Source organism: Eleutherodactylus coqui, chromosome 6, assembly GCF_035609145.1.
Source record: "Eleutherodactylus coqui strain aEleCoq1 chromosome 6, aEleCoq1.hap1, whole genome shotgun sequence".
NCBI classification, from domain to species: domain Eukaryota; kingdom Metazoa; phylum Chordata; class Amphibia; order Anura; family Eleutherodactylidae; genus Eleutherodactylus; species Eleutherodactylus coqui.
Genome location: NC_089842.1, coordinates 241,226,419 through 241,250,546, shown reverse-complemented (window position 1 = coordinate 241,250,546; position 24,128 = coordinate 241,226,419). Strand labels below are relative to the sequence as shown.

The 24,128-nt window shown below is 48.1% G+C and overlaps 1 protein-coding gene across 1 annotated transcript in view; it reads right to left on the bottom strand.

Annotated features, from left to right (window-relative positions):
• Window positions 1–24,128, bottom strand: part of SV2A (synaptic vesicle glycoprotein 2A) — a 176,629-nt gene that overhangs the window by 145,194 nt on the left and 7,307 nt on the right. The window lies entirely within an intron of this gene.

The window sequence follows — 24,128 nt, the reverse complement described above, 5'->3', positions numbered from 1 at the left end:
GGAGTGAACAGGGGATGTGCTGTCAACAGAGAGGAACCCTGAAGAACCAACGATCACATGAACGATCGTTCATCCCGCATAAAGGTTTAAACAACCCTGTGTAAAGGCCATGTAGATGAGTGCCGATCAAGGAGTGAACAGGGGATGTGCTGTCAACAGAGAGGAACCCTGAAGAACCAACGATCACATGAACGATCGTTCATCCCGCATAAAGGTTTAAACAACCCTGTGTAAAGGCCATGTAGACGAGTGCCGATCAAGGAGTGAACAGGGGATGTGCTGTCAACAGAGAGGAACCCTTGAAGAACCAACGATCACATGAACGATCGTTCATCCCGCATAAAGGTTACCCTGTGTAAAGGCCATGTAGACGAGTGCTGATCTCCTTGATCGGCGCTCATGAACTGGGCAAATCATTACACGTGTATCTTAAAGGGATTTTCGGACTTGAATTTTTATATAGTTTTGGGCCTCCCACGCCAAAACAATATAAAAGCAATATACTCACCGTGACACTGGATAGGCACTTCGGCGTCATGGCATCTCACAAATGGGAAGATGGAACAACACCTTTTCAGCACCACCTATTGGAAGGCGGCAGTTGCAATGTCAGACTTTTTAAACAAGCCTTGTAACAATGATTGGGAATTGTGAGCCAAAGCCAGAGTAACCATGCACATACATTTTTACAAGGCTTATTTGAAAAGTCTAACATTGACTTGCAGGAATGCTGACTTTCAATAGGCGGCGCTGTAGAGGCATTGTTCCATCTTCCCATTTGCATATTTCCCAGGGGAGCATGGATGGCCTTATAAGTCTCACCCAGGCCCTGGAGCGCATAAGGATTCTCTTCCCCATATAAGGAGCCCAGTACTATAAATTAAACATTATAGTTGGGGGCCCTGTTACAGATTTTGTATTGGGGCCCAGAAGCTTCATGTTATGCCTTGATTCCAACTATCCCGCAATCCTTGGCTGTCAGTGAGTCCATTGCTGCCACCTTTGCTGTTACTCAGTGAGGGCACATAGAGGGGCCACAGGCTAGTAGAAGACCAACCGGACAGGTTTAGACTGTGCAGTAGGTCAGAAAATAGGGTGAGGATGAGGATAGGGTTAATGTTAGAGGAAGCAAGAGTATTCTAAGAGCAGGAAGAGTACACAGGAGGGGTTTAGAGTAATGTAGCTTATCAAATAGGTAAATAAGTGGTGGCTGCATACAGGTGCTTCAGTTCCCTGTGCTACCAAAGGAATACAAGAATGCAGGCTATCTGTAAGCAGAGAGATGGTGAAGGAACACTTAGCTAACTTACATGAATCCAAGTCTCAAGGTCCACATGAATTACATCCTAGGATAGTGAAGAAAGCAGCGGGGGTGGGGGGTGGGGCAAATGTTGTCCCTATCTTCAAAAAAAGGAAGAAGGCGGATCCAGGAAACTACAGGCCTGTGAGCCTGACTTCTATACCGGGAAAGATCTTTGAACAAATTATTAAACAGCATGTATGCAAGTACTTGCATGAGAATGAAGTAATTAACCAGAGCCAGCATGGGTTTGTAACAAACAAGTCATGCAAGACGAATCTAATTTCCTTCTATGACAGAATCATCAACAGGGTTGGTCAGGAAAATGCGGTGGATATAGTATATCTTGACTTTAATAAAGCATTTGACAAAGTATCTCATACCATGCTTATTGAAAAAATGACCAAATACGGGATTGAGAAGGCAACTGTTAGGTGGATTCACAACTGGCTGAGTGATCGTACGCAAAGAGTGGTCATAAATGGCTGCACATCCAAGTGGAAGAAAGTATCAAGCTGGGTACCACAAGGCTTTGTCCTGGGGCAAGTGTTGTTCAACATTTTTATAAATGATCTGGAGGAGGGAATTGAGGGGAAACTGATCAAACTTGCCGATGACACAAAGATAGGAGGGATAGCTAACACTAGGGAAGAGAGGGAGAGCATTCAAAAAGATCTAGAAAAGCTTGCACAGTGGTCAGCGACTAACAGAATGGTATTTAACAAGAAGAAATGCAAAGTCCTACATCTGGGCAAGAAAAATGAAGAAAGCACATACAGAATAGGAGGAACTGGGCTAAGCAGCAGCACATGTGAAAAAGACTTGGGTATACTAATAGATCATAGACTGAACATGAGTCAACAATGTGATGCAGCATCCAAAAAGGCAAACACAATTCTGGGATGTATTAGGAGAAGCATAGAGTCTAGATCACACGAGGTCATTATCCCCCTCTACTCTTCCTTAGTCAGACCTCATCTGGAATACTGGGTCCAGTTCCGGGCACCCCACTTTAAAAAAGACATAGACAAACTGGAGCAAGTTCAGAGAAGAGTTACCAAGATGGTGAGCGGTCTGCAAATCATGTCCTATGGGGAACGGTTAAAGGATCTGGGAATGTTTAGCAGAAGAGAAGGCTGAGAGGAGACTTAATAGCTGTCTACAAATATCTGAAGGACTGTCACAGTGCAGAGGGATCAGCCCTATTCACATTTGTACAAGGAAAGACTAGAAGCAATGGGATGAAACTGAAAGAGAGGAGACACAGATTAGATATTAGACAGCGAGGGGGATCAATGAGTGGAACAGGTTACCACGGGAGGTGGGGAGTTCTCCTTCAATGGGAGTCTTCAAACAAAGGCTGGACAAATATCTGTCTGGGATGATTTAGTGATCCTGCACTGAGCAGGGGGTCGGACCCGATGACCCCCGGAGGACCCGATGACCCTGGAGGTCCCTTCCAACTCTACCAGTCTATGATTCAGTTCTCGCCAGACCAGCTTCAGCCCGCCTGCCCTTTGCATTGGTTGCTTACATTAGCGCATAAGAGAGGGACTTTTAGAGGGGTTTGGCAGTTGACAGGTCTTACAGGACACTTTTATCCAGCTCTGGAGCGTTTACTATTTAGAGGTCAAGGGAAGGGGAGGTTGGGGGTAAAATTGGGCTAAACAGCTGAAAGATACTCAGTGCTAACATAGTCATGTCCATAAGCAGGAGATTTCTATAGACAGATGTCTATGGGGACAGTCCGACTGCCCCCCATTGTTTCCATGGGGCAGGTTGGTTGGTTACCTGCCAATCTTTGCTTTCCTCAGAGTTAAAGGGGCGGCCTGCTTACTGGGCAGCATTGCCTCAACACCACCAATTGTGTTAAAATAGCAAAAAGAGCAGTACTTACCCCTTCTCTACCACGGGGATCCAACACTGTAGCCCTGCCGTCTGATTGGTTGTTTGTTGTGGATGTCACAGGAAATCACCAGATCGCTGCAGCCAATCAGAACTCCTGGCATCATCATTCTGAACTCCTGGCATCATGGCACCCAGGATGTGAGCGCTAATGCCAGGAAAATGAGTGCCACTTCTGACATCATCTTCCACAACGAGCACCAGGAGGATGGCGGGGCTACAGCACTGAATTCGTGTGGGGCGAGTACTGTTCTTGTTATTTTAGCGTGGTGGTATAGAGGCAATGTTGTCCGGTAACCGGACTACCCCTTTAAGAAGCGTCACATGCTAACGGCCGTACAACAAAGGGTCTTTGGCTATCCGAATGATATGTGTCATCTATAGAACCCGATTCGAATGTATCGGGCGCTCGTTATAATGTAGCCGTTACCATATTTGGAGGTTATTGAGCGTTAGGGCTGTCGATCAGACGGCAAAACATACGCAGAGAATAGAACCCATTGATGTCCAGGGGTTCTTTCACAGTAACGATTTTTTTGCTCGCATTTTAGTTGCACGCAAAAAAAAAAAATAGGACCCGCTCTATTTTTGTGCGCACTTGCGCATCCAGGGTCCCCATAGAAGTCTATGGGAGGTGCACAAATGTGCGCACAGAGGATCAATACGCCGCGCAATTCTGTGAAACAAGAACACATCTGGACCTCATTAGGTTAAAGAGCCCTTCATCTGCTGCGTAGAAAGTAAAGATAAGTATGACGATGCGCGGGCAAAAAAAACGTGTAGATAGCGGAAATGATTTGCACTGAGGCCTGCGCAACAACGCATACCAACACGAAATATGCCCGTGTGAATGAGCCCTAGTAGGGTTATGCCAGCAGGACAGCATAGAGAAGGGAGATGCCGCAGACCGAGCCATGTATGACGTGGTCCCCCGAATAGCCGCCAGCGGTGGTTCTGGCGGAATCTGGGACCCGCTGATTGCGGCGGCGGCTTCACTTCATTGTGAGTGCCATCCTCTATAATGACACGACCGTAGCGTGATCATGTCTTCAAACGATCGCGGACCCGGACGCAACGCGCTATTCCAAATACTAATGACTTTTTTAGGCTTCTTCATTAGATTCCCATGTAAGTGGAGGATTTGCGCGGATTTACACTACACTGCGGGAAATCTGTTTCATCTGACTCGAGTCAAGAAAAAAAAAAGACCCGCCACAATGATCCGTAAATTGAAGCGAGGGACGGAGTCCCGGGGACTGGCTGCCGCTCATTAAAGGTTTATTTAAAATGACACCTGATTTGCCTGCGGAGTCAGCGTAGAGTAGATGGCCGATTACAGTATAGATTGGGCTGTCACACCTTCAGGTCAGCATTGATGTCTGCAAGTGATGGAGTGCGAGGGAATGGCGCCAATCCACAGCTATTCTTCCCTGCTCGCTAAGGCACATGTAGGCTCGGCCCAAACATGCATGTGTTCTCTATGAACATCTCCGGCAGAGGATCGGGCATATTGAAATCCCACATGTCCGATCCTGCTTTCCAACGATATCTGCTATCGGAGGAAAGTCGCCAAAGCCGGATAGAGATAAGAAAGTTGGCTGACAAATCAGAAACTTCGGCTGACTTTATGCCTCTAGACTGATTTGACTACAGGCTAGATCGGAGGGCTGCAGCTGAGAATCAACAGGTTTCACCCTTTAACCCCACCAATCGGGATCTGGTCTTTGCTGCTATTACCCAAGAAACAGTATAAGGCAGATGGATGTGGATCCGCCTTGCCACACCGGTGGAGGCAGCACCTAGAGAACCCCGGTTTTCACGTTTAGGCCTCCCTCACACAGGGCGTTTGCAGAAACGCAGAGTTTTTCAACGCTGCGTTACTGCAGATTCCGCCCAGTTTCAGCAGCGCTGGCATACTTTATGCCAGTGTTTTGGCTGCGTTTTCAGCTTGGCTGAAAACGCAGCCAAGGATGCTGAAAAGAAAAAAAAAAGTAATACTCACCTAGCCGCTGCAGTCCGGGTGGTGGCCGCTGGTCTCTGCCGCTGATCCGGGCTTCCTCTGCACTCCCAAGTCTATTGCCGTAGGCCAGGTTTGAGAACCCCGCCTCCAGCAATAGAGTGCTGTGATTGGTTGTTGGCGCTGGCTCGATGCCCAATCACAGCCCTTCATTGACTGTCTCAGCCAATCAGAGCTTGCCGGGATATAATTCGGAGGAATTTAAAGGACCCTTTCACACGGGCAAAATTGTCTGCAGTACGCAGCACAGATGCGAATTTCGTTGCGTCTTTAACTGCGGAATGCGTTCTACGGAACATTTTGTGGAATTTCTTGCGTTCCTTTGCGGAATTATATCTCCTGAATGTTTGAAATCTGCAACAACAATCCCGTACGTCGCCCTTAATACCGCGACAGAAAGCTTTTCCGATGCAGAATTTAATCTTGCGGTTTTCAAGTAAAGACGTGCGCATTTTAATAAGTGCAGAATTCAAGCCCCATAGGGATACCATTGTGGTGCAGAAATATCCGTGAGGACCACCTCTGCCCCGTGTGACAGTCCCAAAGGGGATTTGGACAGGACTGGCCATGTGATGCTGATTAGGGGCGATCCACCTACCACTCCACCAATTGGTGAGTATTAGTCATTACAGCTTGTGGAGACAGGAAGTGAGCCCCGTATGATGTCACTGTGATGTCACACGCGCACATGAACAGACGTGGCCTCCCATCAGCAATATTACATTCCCTACCCAAGACAAGATGGAAGATAAAAGAAACTGCGACATACTTTTCCACAAGGAAATGCAAAGGCTTCTGGGTAATAAATCTGCAATGCAAATCAGCGAGTCCCCGCCATTTATTCCAGCCTGTAATGATGGTAATTTATAAAGCGGCTCATAATACAGAGTTACTTAGCGCCATAATCTTCCCATCTGCGTTTTTTTTATGGGCAGCTAAATCTCCCCCCCTTCCCGGGTGAGATGATCCTGGCGGCGATCCACGCAGTTATACGGCCTCGTCAGCCCGTGAACCACAACTCCCCTTAATTCTCGTACAGCCGCTGGGTCCGGGGTCGACTCTGATGCCGTGCCAGCCTTAGGTTATCTTACACTGAATTATTTTTTGGTGTTGCCCCATCATAGGAAGGAAAACAATATATTTAGCAAGATAGCAGCATAAACACACTAGAATAGCTCAGGTAATAAATACTGTACCAGAACCAGGCTCATAACATAAAAATTGCACCAGAACCATGAATATTACATAAATACAGCAAAATAACCAAGCGCATAACATAAATACAGCACCAGAACCAAGCTAATAACATAATTACAGCACAAGGACCAAGCTCATAACATAAATACAGCACCAGAACCAAGCTCAGAACATAAATACAGCACAAGGACCAAGCTCATAACATAATTACAGCACAAGGATCAAGCTCATAACATAAATACAGCACAAGGACCAAGCGCATAACATAAATACAGCACCACAACCAAGCTCATAACATAAATACAGCATCACAATCAAGCTCATAACATAAATACAGCACCAGAACCAAGCTCATAACATAATTAAAGCACAAGGACCGAGCTTATAGCATAAATACAGTACAAGGACCAAGCTCATAACATAATTACAGCACAAGGACCAAGCTCATAACATAATTATAGCACAAGGACCAAGCTCAGAACATAAATACAGCACCAGAACCAAGCTCAAAACATAAATACAGCAGAAGGACCAAGCTCATAACATAAATACAGCACCACAACCAAGCTCATAACATAAATACAGCACCAGAACCAAGCTAATAACATAATTACAGCACAAGGACCAAGCTCATAACATAAATACAGCACAAGGACCAAGCTAATAACATACATACAGTAGCAAAACTAAGTAATTGTGTGTTACGTGGGGGGCATCAAAAGATTGACAGTAGTGCCTCAAAATATCAGAGACAGAGCCAGGAGAAGGATGAGGGAGTATTTGTCCCCCGCCACATCTACCTGGTGCCCCCCAATAATCTGGTGGCCAGTGCCCCACATGGGTCGCACATGGCTACGGCTAGCCACACTCTGGTGTTCCAAGATGGTCGCGCTGCTTCTCAACACTACCTGATGCACACAATGCATCAGTAGTCTAAGATGTTACACACTGCTCTGATTGGCCAGTGCTGCTCATGTGGGTAGACCTGGCTAATCAAGAAGTAGCATGCAGTGGCTGATTACCGATGCACAGTGCGCTAGTCTAAAAAGTGAGACCATCTTGGAACACCGGATCGGAGCCCCAGGAACTGGCGGATCAGCAGCTGTATGGGAATAAAGGTGGGAACCAATAACCCCACCCCCACCCCCACCCCCCACCCCCCACCTTCTAGTCCCATGACAAAATTTTGTCCTGGGAATCGAAATGTCTTAAAACTGACTTAAAAAGCAGACATGTGACCAGCGAAGAAAAGATGGAATATTGTTTTTCATGGTTAGAAATCTCTAGGTGGCGCTGTTCAGCTACACGTCAATGTGCGTTGAAAGCTAATATTCCATACCTTACACTAGAGTGGGTCATATAATAAGAGGAAGGGATTTCTTGGGCGGAGCCAAATCATGAACTATTAGTAAAGGCAATAAAAAAAGGTGAAGATTGGCGCGGCCGTCCAAGTACGCAGGAGATAAGATCTTTGATAAACTTTATTACTACGAGGGCCTCGCGCTACAAAGGCCTGATGAAGGGGCTAGTAGCGCTGCGTAACGTGTAGCCCCCAAAAAGAGTGATGAGAATGAGCGGGTTCTCTTCTTTGCGTATTGCGCATGCAAAAACGTGCGCTAATACGTCCGCGTGCAGGGCCTCAGTCAGAGAAAAAAAAATATTAAAAACCGCTCATGTGCGTTATATCAATTAAATCCGCTGGTCATTCCCCCGCGCAATATCCGTCCGTATCGCTATTGGTCAGATATCGCGCATGAAAATCGTCCGTGTAAATGGGCCCTGACATATAGAATGCTGATGGAGAGCGGAGCGGCGCGCTAATTTCCTTGTCTGTACCAGTAATACTATTGCGCTTCCGATGTTAGTATTCCGCTGCTGTCAGGGACTATTTAAGACACATGTAAGAAGCCTGAAGGGGTGTAATTTGCAGTCTGCATCTCCCCGGCTGCTGCTATTAAATGGCACATGACATCCGAAAACGTCCAAAACGCGTCAGGACGAGGAAGGAAGGAACGCTTCAGGTCTTCGGCGGCTCCCTACGGACGCGGTAATGGCCTCACAAGGTTATAGCAGACCAGCACTATAGTAGCGGTCCTGAAGGCCTCGCTCCCTGATTAATGTCCCTATCACAGTGACCCAGGCATGGCTGCCAGGCGTTAGGATTCACGTCACGTCCTCGCAGTGTAACCAGACCGCCATGTCAGCGCTGCGCACTAAATCCTCCCTTTGGAGCTGTTTTATAAACGGTTTATCTTTGCAGTTTGAGATGTCACCAAGATGGGTCGTACATTGTTATGTAAATGAAGCTTCGTTGTTACATACTGAGATAATAGGCATTTTTTAATATATTATTCAAGATCTCTGCTTGCTCTCAGTGAATGAAAACATTTATCTCTTTAGATGACATCCCTTTGTGCTTTCAGAGGAGTCAGGCGTGTTACAGCGTGCCACTAGCTGTCTCGGGTCGGATATGGGCAGGACAGCTTACATATCCCCCAACTGCCAAACCACCGCGAGAGGGACAACTCTTGCAGTATGCAAATGTTACTGTAAGGCCCCTTGTCTAAGTCACACCCTTTGTGTCACCTAACAGTAAGGATACCCATTAGTGACCACCTCAGCCTCACAGTAATAGTGCCCCTCAGTGACCCCATCACAGTATTAGTACACATTAGTAACCCCATTACAGTAATAGTGCCCCTCAGTAACCCCATCACAGTATTAGTACCCCTCAGTAACCCCATCACAGTATTAGTACACATTAGTAACCCCATTACAGTAATTGTGCCCTTCAGTGATCCCATCACAGTAATAGTGCCCCTCAGTAACCCCATCACAGTAATAGTGCCCCTCAGTGATCCTATCAATGTATTAGTACCCCTCAGTAACCCCATCACAGTAATAGTACCACTCAGTGACCCCCTCACAGTAATAGTACCCCTCAGTGACCCCATCACAGTATTAGTACCCTTCAATGACCCCATCACATTAATAGCGCCCCTCAGTGACCCCATCACAGTAATAGTGCCCCTCAGTGATCCCATCAATGTATTAGTACCCCTCAATGACCCCATCACAGTAATAGTGCTCCTCAGTGATCCCATCACAGTATTAGTACCCCTCAATGACCCCATCACAGTATTAGTACCCCTCAGTAACCCCATCACAGTAATAGTACCACTCAGTGACCCCCTCACAGTAATAGTACCCCTCAGTGACCCCATCACAGTATTAGTACCCTTCAATGACCCCATCACATTAATAGCGCCCCTCAGTGACCCCATCACAGTAATAGTGCCCCTCAGTGATCCCATCAATGTATTAGTACCCCTCAATGACCCCATTACAGTAATAGTGCCCCTCAGTGATCCCATCACAGTATTAGTACCCCTCAGTAACCCCATCACAGTAATAGTACCCTTCAGTGACCACCATCACAGTATTAGTACCCTTCAGTGACCCCATCACAGTAATAGTGCCCCTCAGTGACCCCATCACAGTATTAGTACCCCTCAGTGACCCCATCACAGTATTAGTACCCCTCAGTGACCCCATCACAGTAATAGTGCCTCTCAGTGATCCCATCACAGTATTAGTACCCCTCAGTGACCCCATCACAGTATTAGTACCCCTCAGTGACCCCATCACAGTAATTGTGCCTGTCAGTGATCCCATCACAGTATTAGTGCCCCTCAGTGACCCCATCACAGTATTAGTACCCCTCAGTGACCCCATCACAGTAATTGTGCCTGTCAGTGATCCCATCACAGTATTAGTGCCCCTCAGTGACCCCATCACAGTATTAGTACCCCTCAGTGACCCCATCACAGTAATAGTGCCCCTCAGTGACCCCATCACAGTATTAGTACCCCTCAGTGACCCCATCACAGTATTAGTACCCCTCAGTGACCCCATCACAGTAATAGTGCCTCTCAGTGATCCCATCACAGTATTAGTACCCCTCAGTGACCCCATCACAGTATTAGTACCCCTCAGTGACCCCATCACAGTATTAGTACCCCTCAGTGACCCCATCACAGTATTAGTACCCCTCAGTGACCCCATCACAGTAATTGTGCCTCTCAGTGATCCCATCACAGTATTAGTACCCCTCAGTGACCCCATCACAGTATTAGTACCCCTCAGTGATCCCATCACAGTAATTGTGCCTCTCAGTGATCCCATCACAGTATTAGTGCCCCTCAGTGACCCCATCACAGTATTAGTACCTCTCAGTGACCCCATCACAGTATTAGTACCCCTCAGTGACCCCATCACAGTAATAGTGCCCCTCAGTGACCCCATCACAGTAATTGTGCCTCTCAGTGATCCCATCACAGTATTAGTACCCCTCAGTAACCCCATCATAGTAATAGCGCTCTCAGTGACCACCATCACAGTAATGTCCCTCTCATAGCAATAGTGCCCCCGTATTTACCCTCCTAATAATACAACCCCCACAAGTCCCTGCTCAGTAATAACTCACCCACATGTGCCTCACAGTAACATTGCCTCCACATATCCGTCAGTATTAGTGCCCCCACATGTGCTCCTAGATGTGTCCCATTCTAATAGTGCACCAGAGACGTGCCTCCACTAATAGTGCCCACACACATGACCCCCAGTAATAATGCCCCAATATGTGACCCTCAGTAATAGTGCCCCACATATGACCCTCAGTGATAGTGCCCTCTGTCAGATATAGTGCCCCCACATATGCCTCAGTATTAGTACCCCTATATATGCCCCAATCTAATAGTGCACCAGACATGTGCCTCCACTAATAATGCCCCCACATGTGACCCTCAGTAATAATGCCCCAATATGTGACCCTCAGTAATAGTGCCCCACATATGACCCTCAGTGATAGTGCCCTCTGTCAGATAAAGTGCCCCCACATATGCCTCTCAGTATTAGTACCCTTATATATGCCCCAATCTAATAGTGCACCAGACATGTGCCTCCACTAATAGTGCCCCCACATGTGGCCCTCAGTAATAGTGCCCCCACACGTGACCCTCAGTAATAGTGCCCCCACACGTGACCCTCAGTAATAGTGCCCCCACAGACCCAAACCTAGCTGAAATCCTATAAAGCACTACATTCCGTCGCATTGCATTATAGTAGATGTTGACTCTTCTACATTACATGATTAGCTCAAGTGACCCTGAAGTGCCCAAAATAATGCAAACATCCACGAGCCATTCCACCTGAGGGCCTGTTCATACCACTTTTGAGCTTCCGTTCTTTGTTGCATCCCAAATTCCAAAAATGGAATCGAGATTGAACCCCTGGACCGGAGCTATCTGTATCATTCTCGAAAGCTGTTAAAACTGAGACTACCAGGTCTCCGTTTCAGCAGTTTTCCTTCAGTTTCCACCATTCTGTGCCAATGTGGTCCACCCGTTTTCGGGATTTGGAACAGAAACCCTGTACGGAAATGCAAATGTGGCCAGGATCAAGCAGGAAATTATGTCCTAACTTCCAGATTAGGATCTAAGATGGGTGTAAATTCTCTCTGGTCCACCAGTTTCATGCCTCAAGTCCACATGGAATATTCATACTTCTTCCTCCACATACTGGTCCTCCACATTAATCTTTTCGTCACATAATGCCGGAAACTAACAAAACCCTCCTGAAGTAGAGCCCGTTTCAGGAGCTTCCTAGAAGGGCAGAGGTGGCTTCCATCCAAGGACCCCATCCCGTTTTCTGGATTAGATGGGACCCCTGGAGAGAAGTTATCTCTGCTATGTTACTAAGGGATCTAAGTTCTCTCAGGTCTACCAGTTCCATGACTGAGGTCCACCTGGAATAGTCCTACTTTTGGTATGGTCTACCATTTTTTGGGTTTCAGAGTTGGTAGCATCGAGAAAAAAATTGGAAAGTTTGAAGATTTATAACAGAGAATGATTCTTCTAAAAAATGGGTGGCTAATAACCTTCCTCCATTATTCTGCAAGGGTGTGCATGGACCCGGGGACATTGTATTCGATACTGTGTAGTCGATGCAACATCAACTACAAAGTGGTAAAACCCAGCGCTATAACGGGGAAGGGGATTTTTGATCTGTGTTTTGGGGTCAACTCTACATCTAGAAATGTCTAAGCTCAGAAGTTTTCTGAGACATAAATAAGCCAATCACAGGATTCAGCGGCCACAGAAGAATCACCACTGAAGCGTCACGAGCACAATAAGCAGCACATGACCACCTGCCGCTTCGTGCAGCGGGCACCAGAGTAGTAGCGTCGGACAGTGAGCCACCGGGATAGGTGAGTATTCAATCTGTATTCATTTTACGCCCATATAACCTTTTTTATGTTCCGGAAAACCCCTTCAAGAGTAAAATAGGAAGTGAGTAAAGAGGGCGGCTCCCACTGGGGCTTGTAAAGAGGGCGGCCCCCACTGGGGCTTGTAAAGAGGGCAGCCCCCACTGGGGCTTGTAAAGAGGGCAGCCCCACTGGGGCTTGTAAAGAGGGCGGCTCCCACTGGGGCTTGTAAAGAGGGCGTCTCCCACTGGGGCTTGTAAAGAGGGCGGCTCCCACTGGGGCTTGTAAAGAGGGCAGCCCCCACTGGGGCTTGTAAAGAGGGCGGCCCCAACTGGGGCTTGTAAAGAGGGCAGCCCCCACTGGGGTTTGTAAAGAGGGCGGCTCCCACTGGGGCTTGTAAAGAGGGCGGCCACAACTGGGGCTTGTAAAGAGGGCAGCCCCCACTGGGGCTTGTAAAGAGGGCGGCCCCCACTGGGGCTTGTAAAGAGGGCGGCCCCCACTGGGGCTTGTAAAGAGGGCGGCTCCCACTGGGGCTTGTAAAGAGGGCGGCTCCCACTGGGGCTTGTAAAGAGGGCAGCCCCACTGGGCCTTGTAAAGAGGGCGGCTCCCACTGGGGCTTGTAAAGAGGGCAGCCCCCACTGGGGCTTGTAAAGAGGGCGGCTCCCACTGGGGCTTGTAAAGAGGGCGGCTCCCACTGGGGCTTGTAAAGAGGGCGGCTCCCACTGGGGCTTGTAAAGAGGGCGTCTCCCACTGGGGCTTGTAAAGAGGGCGTCTCCCACTGGGGCTTGTAAAGAGGGCGTCTCCCACTGGGGCTTGTAAAGAGGGCGTCTCCCACAGGGGCTTGTAAAGAGGGCGGCTCCCACTGGGGCTTGTAAAGAGGGCAGCCACCACTGGGGCTTGTAAGGAGGGCAGCTCCCACTGGGGCTTGTAAAGAGGGCGTCTCCCACTGGGGCTTGTAAAGAGGGCAGCCCCCACTGGGGCTTGTAAAGCGGGCAGCCCCCACTGGGGCTTGTAAAGAGGGCGGCTAACACTGGGGCTTGTCTTTTACTCTGGGTGGGAGTGAGGCATGTTGTCTGACCCGTCGGTTTGCTGCAGGCCTAAAGAGTGGTGGAGTTATAGTCCTTCAACTTGGTCCATTTCGGCATTCGTTCAAATGGCCTTTACACTTAGTGTACGCAGGATGAACATTCATTAAGTTGACTGTTCCCCCCATATGCTTTTTTATCGCTGCCGGCAATGATGATTTTCATCGCAGCACAAACAAGCTGATCTGCCAACAAATGAGTGTTTGTTTGTTTGTTTGTCGCCTGATCGGGGAAATAATCAAAAGACCCAATTATAAGGCAAACACACGTACATGCCAGATCATCCATGTAAAAAGCCCTTTATAGTAAGGGCTTGACCTCAGCTGCACACTGATTGGCTAAAAGGCTGGGTATAAAAGAGAGGCTATGGTCCCAGGCTCTGGGTGACTCAGCAGTTTCAGAGAGTGCCGGAAAGAAATTGACTCAGCTAGTGGGAGCTGCAGCAGAGCTGACATGATAATTGAAATTATCCGTAAAGAATTCCCCAAACAGTGCACAGCTATCTCCGACCCCGACCTATTCAGCACTACATCCACTCAGACACTATCTGTTCTCGAACCAACGACAGAGGAAGAAGTCTTCAGACTGCTTTCCTCTGCCTGCACTACCACCTGCAGCAGTGAGCATCTCTTCCCTCACACCTCCTCCGATCCCTCTCCCCAGCTGTCATCACCCATCTCACCACCATTTATAATCTCTCCCTGCCCACTGGTATTTTCTCCTCCTCTTTCAAACATTCCATCATATTCCCTCTCCTAAAGAAACCAACCCTCGACCCGACTGATGCTGCCAACTACAGACCTATCTCCAACCTCCCCTTCATCTCCAAACTACTTGAACGCCTGGTCTACTCCCGCCTCACTCATTTTCTCTCTGACAACTCTCTCCTCTGCCCCCTCCAGTCTGGTTTTCACCCCCTCCACTCAACTGAAACCGCCCTCACAAAAGTATCTAATGAACTGTTAACAGCCAAGTCGAGGGGCGACTGCTCCCTACTAATCCTCCTTGACCTCTCCGCTGCGTTTGACACTGTTAACCATAACCTCCTCCTCACTATGCTTCGCTTCATTGGACTAAAGGACACTGCTTTCTCTTGATTCTCCTTCTACCTCTCTGACCACTTCTTCAGCGTCTTCTTCGCTGGCACTATCTCCTCTCCACTTTCTCTCGCTGTTGGCGTCCCCCAGGGCTTGGCCTTCTCTTCTCTATCCACACAGCCCCAATTGGGCTAACCATTCGCAGATTTAACCTCAAATATCACCTCTATGTTGACAACACCCAACTATACACCTCCTCCTGTGACATCTCTGAACCATTCCTCTGAAACATCTCCAGTTGTCTGTCCGCTGTCTCCAACCATGTTCTCCAACCATGTCTCCAACCATGTTCTCTCTCTTTCTCAAACTTAACCTCTCAAAAACTGACCTCCTTGACTTTCCGCCCTCACCCAGCCGACCTCCCTCCAACATCTCCATATCATTTTTGGCACCACCATAGCCCCCAGACAGCACGCCCGCTGCCTTGGGGTCATACTGGACTCTGACCTCTCCTTCGGCCCCTACGTCCAATCCATGGCCTAAAACTGCCACCTGCACCTCAGGAACATTGCAAAAATACGTCCGTTCCCCACCACAGACACACTAAAGGCTCTCGTCGTCGCCCTCATCCACTCCCGACACGATTACTGCAATTCTCTGCTAATTGGCCTTCCCCGCACCAGACTCTTCCCTCTCCAATCCGTACTAAATGCGGCAGCCAGTCTTATCTTCCTATCCAGCCGCTTCTCAGACGCCTCCGCACTATGCCAGTCGCTGCCCATGTATCACAGAACTCAATTTAAACTTATCACCCTCACCCACAGAGCTCTCTAGGACGCTGCACCACCATACATCCCCTCCCTCCTGTCCGTACATCACCCATCCCGTGCTCTCCGCTCTGCCAACACAGTCAGACTGGATGTCCCCCAAATACGAACCTCACACGCTCGTCTCCAGGACTTCACCAGAGCAGCACCGATCCTATGGAACGCTCTACCCCAAGATATCTGGGCAATCCCTGATGCATGGAATCTCAGATGTGCCCTAAAGACGTCTTCAAAGAAGCATACCAACTCTCCCGACCTAGTCCCCACCCTGAGATCACCCCCATTATGTACACTCCCTGCCCCCATACTCCCTGTACCACCCCGCCCCATCCTGACTGAGCTCACCCTGCTCCAAAAGCGCTGCGGAATAAGTTGCCGCTATACAAATAAAGATTATTATTATAACCTGCAGCTAGACCTTGTGGGTACCACAGATGGAGATCCTCGGGTGACTGACGCTGCAGCTCAGTGAGCAAGAGGGACCTGAACTGGTGAGAGCTGCAGCGCAGACTATGGGGCGCTGTGTATGGACGCAAACTGGGTCTGCAGGCAAAGCACACAGCATAGACAGTCCTCGAAAGTGGAATCCTGGACCGGATCTCATGTTAGGACTGAAGTGACTGAAGAAGAGACTAACTGTGGGATGTAACTAATGTCATTACTGTCTGGTCTCGAGTAAAGTCGTTCTGCAATACCCCAACTTCTTGCATAGAGAGTGACCCATAAAGGGCAGTGTACGTCCTCAGGTATAGTGCCTGCATGTCGTAGCGTGAATGAGGACTATCCCCAAGGATACTGCATATACCTTCAAGGAGATGGGAAGCTTCTAGGAACAGCTTCAGGGTGCAGTCACACATCGCAGAATTCGTTTTCGCCAAAGTGGCCCTCCCAAGAGGCTGTTCTTAAAGGGACGTTGCAGTACATTTACGGTGATTTCAGCTATAGAGAACTGGACACATAGGGTAATGAAGCACTTATACCTTGTGTAAGGCCTTTCCATGAACGGCGTCATACGGCACCTGTTACACTTGGACTGCATCTTAAGTGGACTGAAATAAAAGTCCGGTAATCTGGAAAGTCTTTTAGTCTGGCGCCATACTGGTTCAGGGCATACAAGGCTCGACATCTTCCCACCCTTCATGGTGAGGCAGCCATGACAGATCTGCCCTGGTGCAGTCATCCGTACACCTATAAATATCTGATTTCCGTGCTCCGTACAGGCAGACCTCGCGCCTCCTCGCTGCGGCTCCTCTAAGAATAGATCACTAACACAATCCTGACAGGAGGAACAGCGTGAGCGTGCCCTGCGATAACACTTGTAGATCCTACTAACAAAACACATATTGCGCGCTACAAAAATACGTACGCGCCCAACGTGCCGACTTTAACCCCTTACTGACGGAGCCTGTTAGCGTCTTAGCGACCAACTCATTTTTCATTATTCTGCACGGTTCCAGCGATACCAAGTTTATACCATTTTTTATGTTTTACTGTTTGTACACCAGAGCTGCTTTTACGCGGTCGAGAAAATCGTGCGAGATTTGTGCACCGCGAGACGCACAAATCTCGCACTAATATGAACCCGCATTCTTTCTTCCTGCATCGTGGTTCGGGGTAAATAAATTGCGACACGTCCTATGATTGTGAGTTCCCTCGGAACGCCTCACCCACTGTTTGGGATGTAAGGTAAGGTCATTTTTTAAAACTTTTTAAACTTTTTGTTTTTGTCCCATTTATCATTCTTATATACACTGCGATACTTCAGTACTGCAGTGTATTATAAAGCCTATGAAGCTTAGCCAGAGGGTGAACCTCACAAGCCACCGTAGCTGGCAGACCCGGAGGCTTGAATTAGCCACAGCAATGCATTAGGACCCCGCAATCAAATCACGAGGTTCTGATGGGTAACTATGGGAGCTCCCCTCCCTCTGTCAGCGTTTTACATGCTGTCTGTGGTTGCGTTGACAGCGGCATGTAAAGGGTTACACAGCGGGGATCAGAGATTTCTCAGATCCCCACTGTATGAGCAAGTGCCAGGCAGTTATCCAATAGCACCCACTCCCCCTGGCATGGGACGCAGTGCTGTAAATAGGTGATTGCATTAAAGGGGTTTTCCAGTGAAATACTATTGATGACCGATCATTAGGATAGTTAATAGTTGATTGAGCGAGGTCTGTCACTTGGGACCCCGACCGATCAGCTGAGCGGGCGCAAGCTATCAGCGCCACAATAACACAGAAGTCGGAGTGGAAGCCGCCACGCCGACCTCCGTGTAGTGGCCGGCGCTTGTACTGCAGGCACAGAAGCTCTCATTGAAATCAATGACTGCAGTTACAAGCGTCGGACACTATAAGAAGGTCGGCGCAGCAGCTTCCACTACGACCTCTGTGTTATTGCGGCACTGACAGCATAATCGGTCGGGGTCCCGAGTGGCGGAGACACCGCCGATCAACTATTGATGACCTATCCTGAGTATTTGCCTGGAAAACCACTTTAAGAATAAAGTCACTTAACGGTCGCCGTCAAAAGGCGTATGGGGGTCATTAAGGGGTTAAACAGAAGAATGATTATATTATTTTCATCACATAAACAGTCTGTGAAACACAAGTTTATTGTATTTTATCCAATCCAGTAGGTTTACCTCTTAAGGAACCGTGTACAGCAGCGCATACACTGACTGGCCCCTTCATTAGAGGCCTGGCCCTTTTATGATTGGGGCTTCCCTCTATGGTAATTCTCCCCGTGACCCTGGGGTGCAGCATAAAACCACGTGACGAGTTTTCTGTGGATCAGTTTCACTGTGAAAATCCAGCAATCTCAGCAACTTCCAACGAGGCCGGGTCTTCGGTGTTAGACTAACCGGCCAGGATTTCACTGCCAACCGCGGGGGAATTTTTTCATGTAACGGTGTGGAGAGTATACAGAGAATGGCGTGATGGAAGAAAAATATCCACTAAAAGGGGATCCTGTGAACTAAAAAACTTGTCGCTGAAAGGGGTCAGAGGAGGATGTCAGGAATCATGCTGATGAACAGGTGCTCACAGTCAGGAGTAGCTGAATATAACACTAATGCTCCAACTAACATCTCCGAACGCACAACTCGCCGTTCCTCAGCACAGATGGGCTATAACAGCAGATGACCAGTTCCAGCGCCATTGTGTGTAAGGGCGCCTACCCACTAGCGATATGTTTTCTTGCGATGCGAGATTAAGTGAAAATGCAAGCTTCGCAGCGCTAAAAAAAAATCTGTGATATCGCTCATTGTTGTAAATGGCGCTGCCGGCAGCAGCGCCAGCCCCATTGAAAACATAGGGAGTACATCACAGACTTCTGCCCCAGCTGTGACAGCTATGGCAGGGAATTCCTTCATCCCCGCGGTATGCGGTCACCGTCGATCGCCTCTCTCTGCTTCTCTCTCTCCCTGCTTCTCTCTGTCTCTCGCCACTTCTCTCGCTCTGCTTCTCTCTTTCTCCACTTCTTTCTCTCTCGCCACTTCTTTCTCTCTTGCCGCTTCTCTCTCTCGCCATTTCTTTCTCTCTTGATGCTTCTCTTTTTCTGGCTGCTTCTCTTTTTCCTGCTGTTTCTCTCTCTTGCTGCATCTCTCTCTCTATGCTTCCCTCTCTCTCCACTTCTCTCTCTCACACGCCACTTCTCTCTCTCGCACGCCACTTCTCTCTCGCGCGCCGCTTCTTTCTCCCTCTCCCCTCCTCCCCTCCCATTGAAAGTAACAGGAGAGCATCCGGGATCCTCTGATGCTGCTGGGGAATCCCTTCATTCCCAGCGGGGGAATCCCTTCAGCCATGGCTGGGGGAATCCTTCATCCTCACGGGAATGAAGGGATTCCCCATAGTGAAGCGAGGATCTTCTCACATGAAAACTCCTCGCATCCCCAGGCCTTTCACATGGTGCTAAGTGCGATATTGTGCCGTGAATCACACCCTCGCCTGTGCGAAACCAGCCTCACTCTCTCCTGCTCGCTGCTCGTGTCCTGCGCTGCTCAGCAACGCTTCACTCTCCCTAGCGGCGCGCCCCTAGACTTAATATTACAATTTTGAGCTGCCCTCATAGGTCACTCGATGAACTAAACTCAAATTTTAGGATTCTACGGCAGTTGTGAGCATGTCACTAATCCACTGACACCAACATCATCCACCGAAGGTCGAGCAAAGGGTTCAAAGGGCGGTGCAAGACCTAGCCTGCAGGCCTGCTTATATTAGATGGCATATATTACACCTGGGAAATAATAAATTGTCTCCTGTCCCCGATTGCTGATAGCTGGGGGCCCAACCATTGGGACGACCACCAATCCCAAAGACTGGGGTCCAGAGTGTCCCTGTATTAATGGAGCGGTGGTCGCACATGTGAGCTACAACATTTCAGTTGTACCGGAGATATGGGAGCAGGACGCTTTGGATAGGTAATGACCTGCTGATCGGCGCTGGTGCGACCTCTGGACTCCCGAGAACGAAGGCCTGGAGCATCCCTGAATGAGCGGAGTGGGGGGGTCATAGGGACCAGAGATAGCCGAACGCTTGAACTGTGGATAGGAGATAATCTGGCTGGACAAGCCCTTTCAATGTATTTTCATACAAGAAAATATAAGAAGGACGACGTTTTGGCACACAGGCCTTCCTCAGACTTTACAATTCACTTTCTTCACATTTAAACTCAGCATTTTCCATTTTCACACTAGACCCGTCTCTTGTCCCAGTAACAGAGCCTAGTATAACTCAACCCCAAGCAAGCATGTCAGCCACGATTCTGGTGCTCCAGTTACGCCCCTACTGGATGGACAGGAAATGTTTAGCATACTAAGTATATAGCGACCTGGCACTCACATTCTGAGCGCCGGCCTTAGGTTACACGGCAGCCTAGGGGGAATTCCTTTTGGCACCATGGTGATAAGAAAAATACAATATATATTGCAGTGTTTGTGCAGAAAGCAGCAAAGTAGCATACTTATACCAAAACAGCTCAGTGAATAAATACTGTACCCGAACCAAGCTCATAACATAACTACAGCACCAGAACCAAGCTCATAATATAAATACAGCACCAGAACCAAGCTCATAATATGAATACAGCACCAGAACCAAGCTCATAATATGAATACAACACCAGAACCAAGCTCATAATATGAATACAGCACCAGTACCAAGCTCATAATATAAATACAGCACCAGAACCAAGCTCATAATATGAATATAACACCAGAACCAAGCTCATAATATGAATACAACACCAGTACCAAGCTCATAATATGAATACAGCACCAGTACCAAGCTCATAATATGACTACAGCACCAGTACCAAGCTCATAATATGAATACAGCACCAGAACCAAGCTCATAATATGAATACAGCACCAGAACCAAGCTCATAATATAAATACAGCACCAGGATCAATTTCAAAACATTTGTGGTAGGTTTGCTTACACAGTGGATTCCACTGCGATTTCTGCATGTGAATCTGCATGCAGATTTAGCATCGTCAATGGGCAAAATCCACACGCGGAATTTCCGATGCGACGGTGCATGGATCCGCATGAAGAAATGACTCTTGTGTCGCAGGTATCTATACACCCCCGTCATTATCCGGTCTGTAAACCTTGAGTTTTTCTAGGCATGCTTTATGAATTTCCTGATTTGATGCATGAACGGCTTCACCCACCACAAATCGCTGCCAGAGGAAAAGAAGTATAAATACCCCATCACCGGAGTGCGTCGCTCATCATACGTGTGCGGTAATCGCCTCTGAAGGCTGCGTGGGGCGCGCACTGCCTCTGATTGCACCAATGTAGGGTCTGCAATGCTCAGAAACACGCCATCCATGGAATATTCTGCTGGTCTCAGCATGAGCCCAACCCGGGCATCGGGGAAGAACAGGTGCCAACATGCTAATAGAAAGCTATGCTGGGATTTGTAGTCCCATAATAGTTTTGGGGCATCCAGCCATCGTGCAGTACTGTATATGAGTTAGTATTGCAAGAGGCCGGTGTCCAAAAGTTGTCAGAAACTCTCTTCTACACATTTTCCTTGCAGACCAAGGGCAGGGACATTTGGGGCACCGCACACCCAACCTGTTGGCAGCTTAATACTGGTGTTAGGTTAATGGGGCTTCTACCCAATGCCTTACACTCCTGGCACCATCGTGCTATACTGCAATTAGGCTCTAAATGTATCCATCTATCTAAGATCTATGTATCTGTCTAGGGTCCAAAGTTATCCTGAGAAGAGTCATCTGGCTGAGAAGAGTGATGCTGATTGATGAGCCGCCAACTAACTCCGCCCCTTTCTCTTGACCTGTCCCCTGTTATACAGGAAACCCCTTCTATCCAAAGAAAGGGGCGCGGATTAGAAGAGATTGATTTTTCATCCCTGCCAGCCAGAGAAATTACTTTTGGGGGGTGAGATAGTGACGAGAGATTCCCATTAAAGGGAGTGTGAAAGGGATCCAGCGTTTACCCCGCGTACCAAGGCATGGCCGGCTGCAGCGATCTGGATCAGGGTTGGAGTGCCTTTGTTGTAACCGCTGCGTGGTCAGGGAAGCCAGAGGTCAGTTTTGTGTTAGCTTGTTGTGTGACCTGCTATCTGTGTCCTGTCTTATTGCAGCTTGCTGTGTGAACTGTGCTCTGCACTGTCCTGTTGCAAGCTTGCTGTGTGATCTGTGTCTTGCTGGTTCATGTCCGTTTGTACGTTTATATTCTGTCAGTTCTGTGTTAGCTTGCTGTGTGACCTGCTATCTGTGTCCTGTCCCATTGCAGCTTGCTGTGTGATCTGTGCTCTGTCCTGTTGCAGCGTTCTGTGTGAACGGTGTCCGGTTCTGCTGGACTCCTGGTTAGTGTAGGGACTAGCAGTATAACCAGGAGCCCTGAAGTGGCCCGCTAGCTTCCACTTTTTGTACAAAATGTCAACTAATACCTGGTATTTATATTCAGCTTATCATCTGTTACTAGTGGTTGCATTTTGTATGCTGTGTATTCTGGCTCTGTGTATCCTGTTGTTCAGTCCCTGTCATGTGGCATGTGTATGTCTCCTGTTCTGTGGCGTGGCTCCTAGGATCAGCTAGGGCCCAGATCCGAAGACCGCTGGGCCGCTCTTTTATTGGGGCGATGTCCCCGCTTAGGTAGGGCCATGTCATCCCCCTTGTAGCACAGGGTCAGCTTCCTGTGTTCCCATGTGTGCATACTACCCACTATTAACTACCACTACGTACTATTACCTTTTTGGTATGACCATGTGGGCCCCCGTGCTTAGTTTGCCCACACGATCGTAACAACAGCATAATAAAAGGCAGAAAGATGGCACGATGCTGTCCGGAGTGTAAGGCATTGGGTGGGTGTGTGGTGCCCAAATTATCGCTGTCCTTAGTCTGCTAGAGAATGTCTAGAAGAGAGTTCCTGAACACGTATGGACACCGACTAGTGCACTATGGCTGCATACCGCCAAAACATTATGGGACTACAAATCCCAGCATGGCTTTCCATTGGCATGTTGGCACCTGTTCTTCCCCAATGCCCGGGTCGGGCTCATGCTGAGACCAGCAGAATATTCCAGGGATGCCATGTTTCTGAGCATCGCAGACCCTACATTGGTGCAATCAGAGGCAGTGCGCGCCCCACGCAGCCTTCAGAGGCGATTACCGCACACGTATGATGAGCGACGCACTCCGCTGATGGGGTATTTATACTTCTTTTCCTCTGGCAGCGATTTGTGGTGGGTGAAGCCGCTGATGCATCAAATCAGGAAATTCATAAAGCATGCCTAGAAAAACTCAAGGTGCAGAGGAGATACCTGCCATACGAGAGGCCTGGGGTTGGGCTGCGGCCCGTAAGTGCCAGACACACACACATATATATATATATATATATATATATATGTATCCCATTATTTCTGTATCCATTACGCAGATTCTGTGTCACATGGCACCGCAGGAGATTGGTTACAGCGTCACATCTGTTACCGCATTATTTACCAGGATCTTACAGTAACTTATATCTCGCCTCAGGCGATGGAAATGAAATGCACTGCAACATGTAGCCTCCTTGTCTTCAGCACCAGGGGGGACGGAAATTCCCAAAGCAAACGACGGAGGTGGCTCGTTGCTATACGCTTAGAGGAACCATTACAAGCCGTATACATCTACTAGTAAGGGCTGAGAAAGTCAAGGTCACTCCGGAAAGAAGAAGGGGTACAGCAAGAGTGGTAGAGGATGGATGGATGGATAGATAGATAGATAGATAGATAGATAGATAGATAGATAGATAGATAGATAGATAGATAGATAGGAGATAGATAGATAGATAGATAGATAGATAGATAGATAGGAGATAGATAGATAGATAGATAGATAGATAGATAGATAGATAGATAGATAGATATGAGATAGATAGATAGATAGATAGATAGATAGATAGATAGATAGATAGATAGATAGATAGATAGGAGATAGATAGATAGATAGATAGATAGATAGATAGGAGATAGATATACAT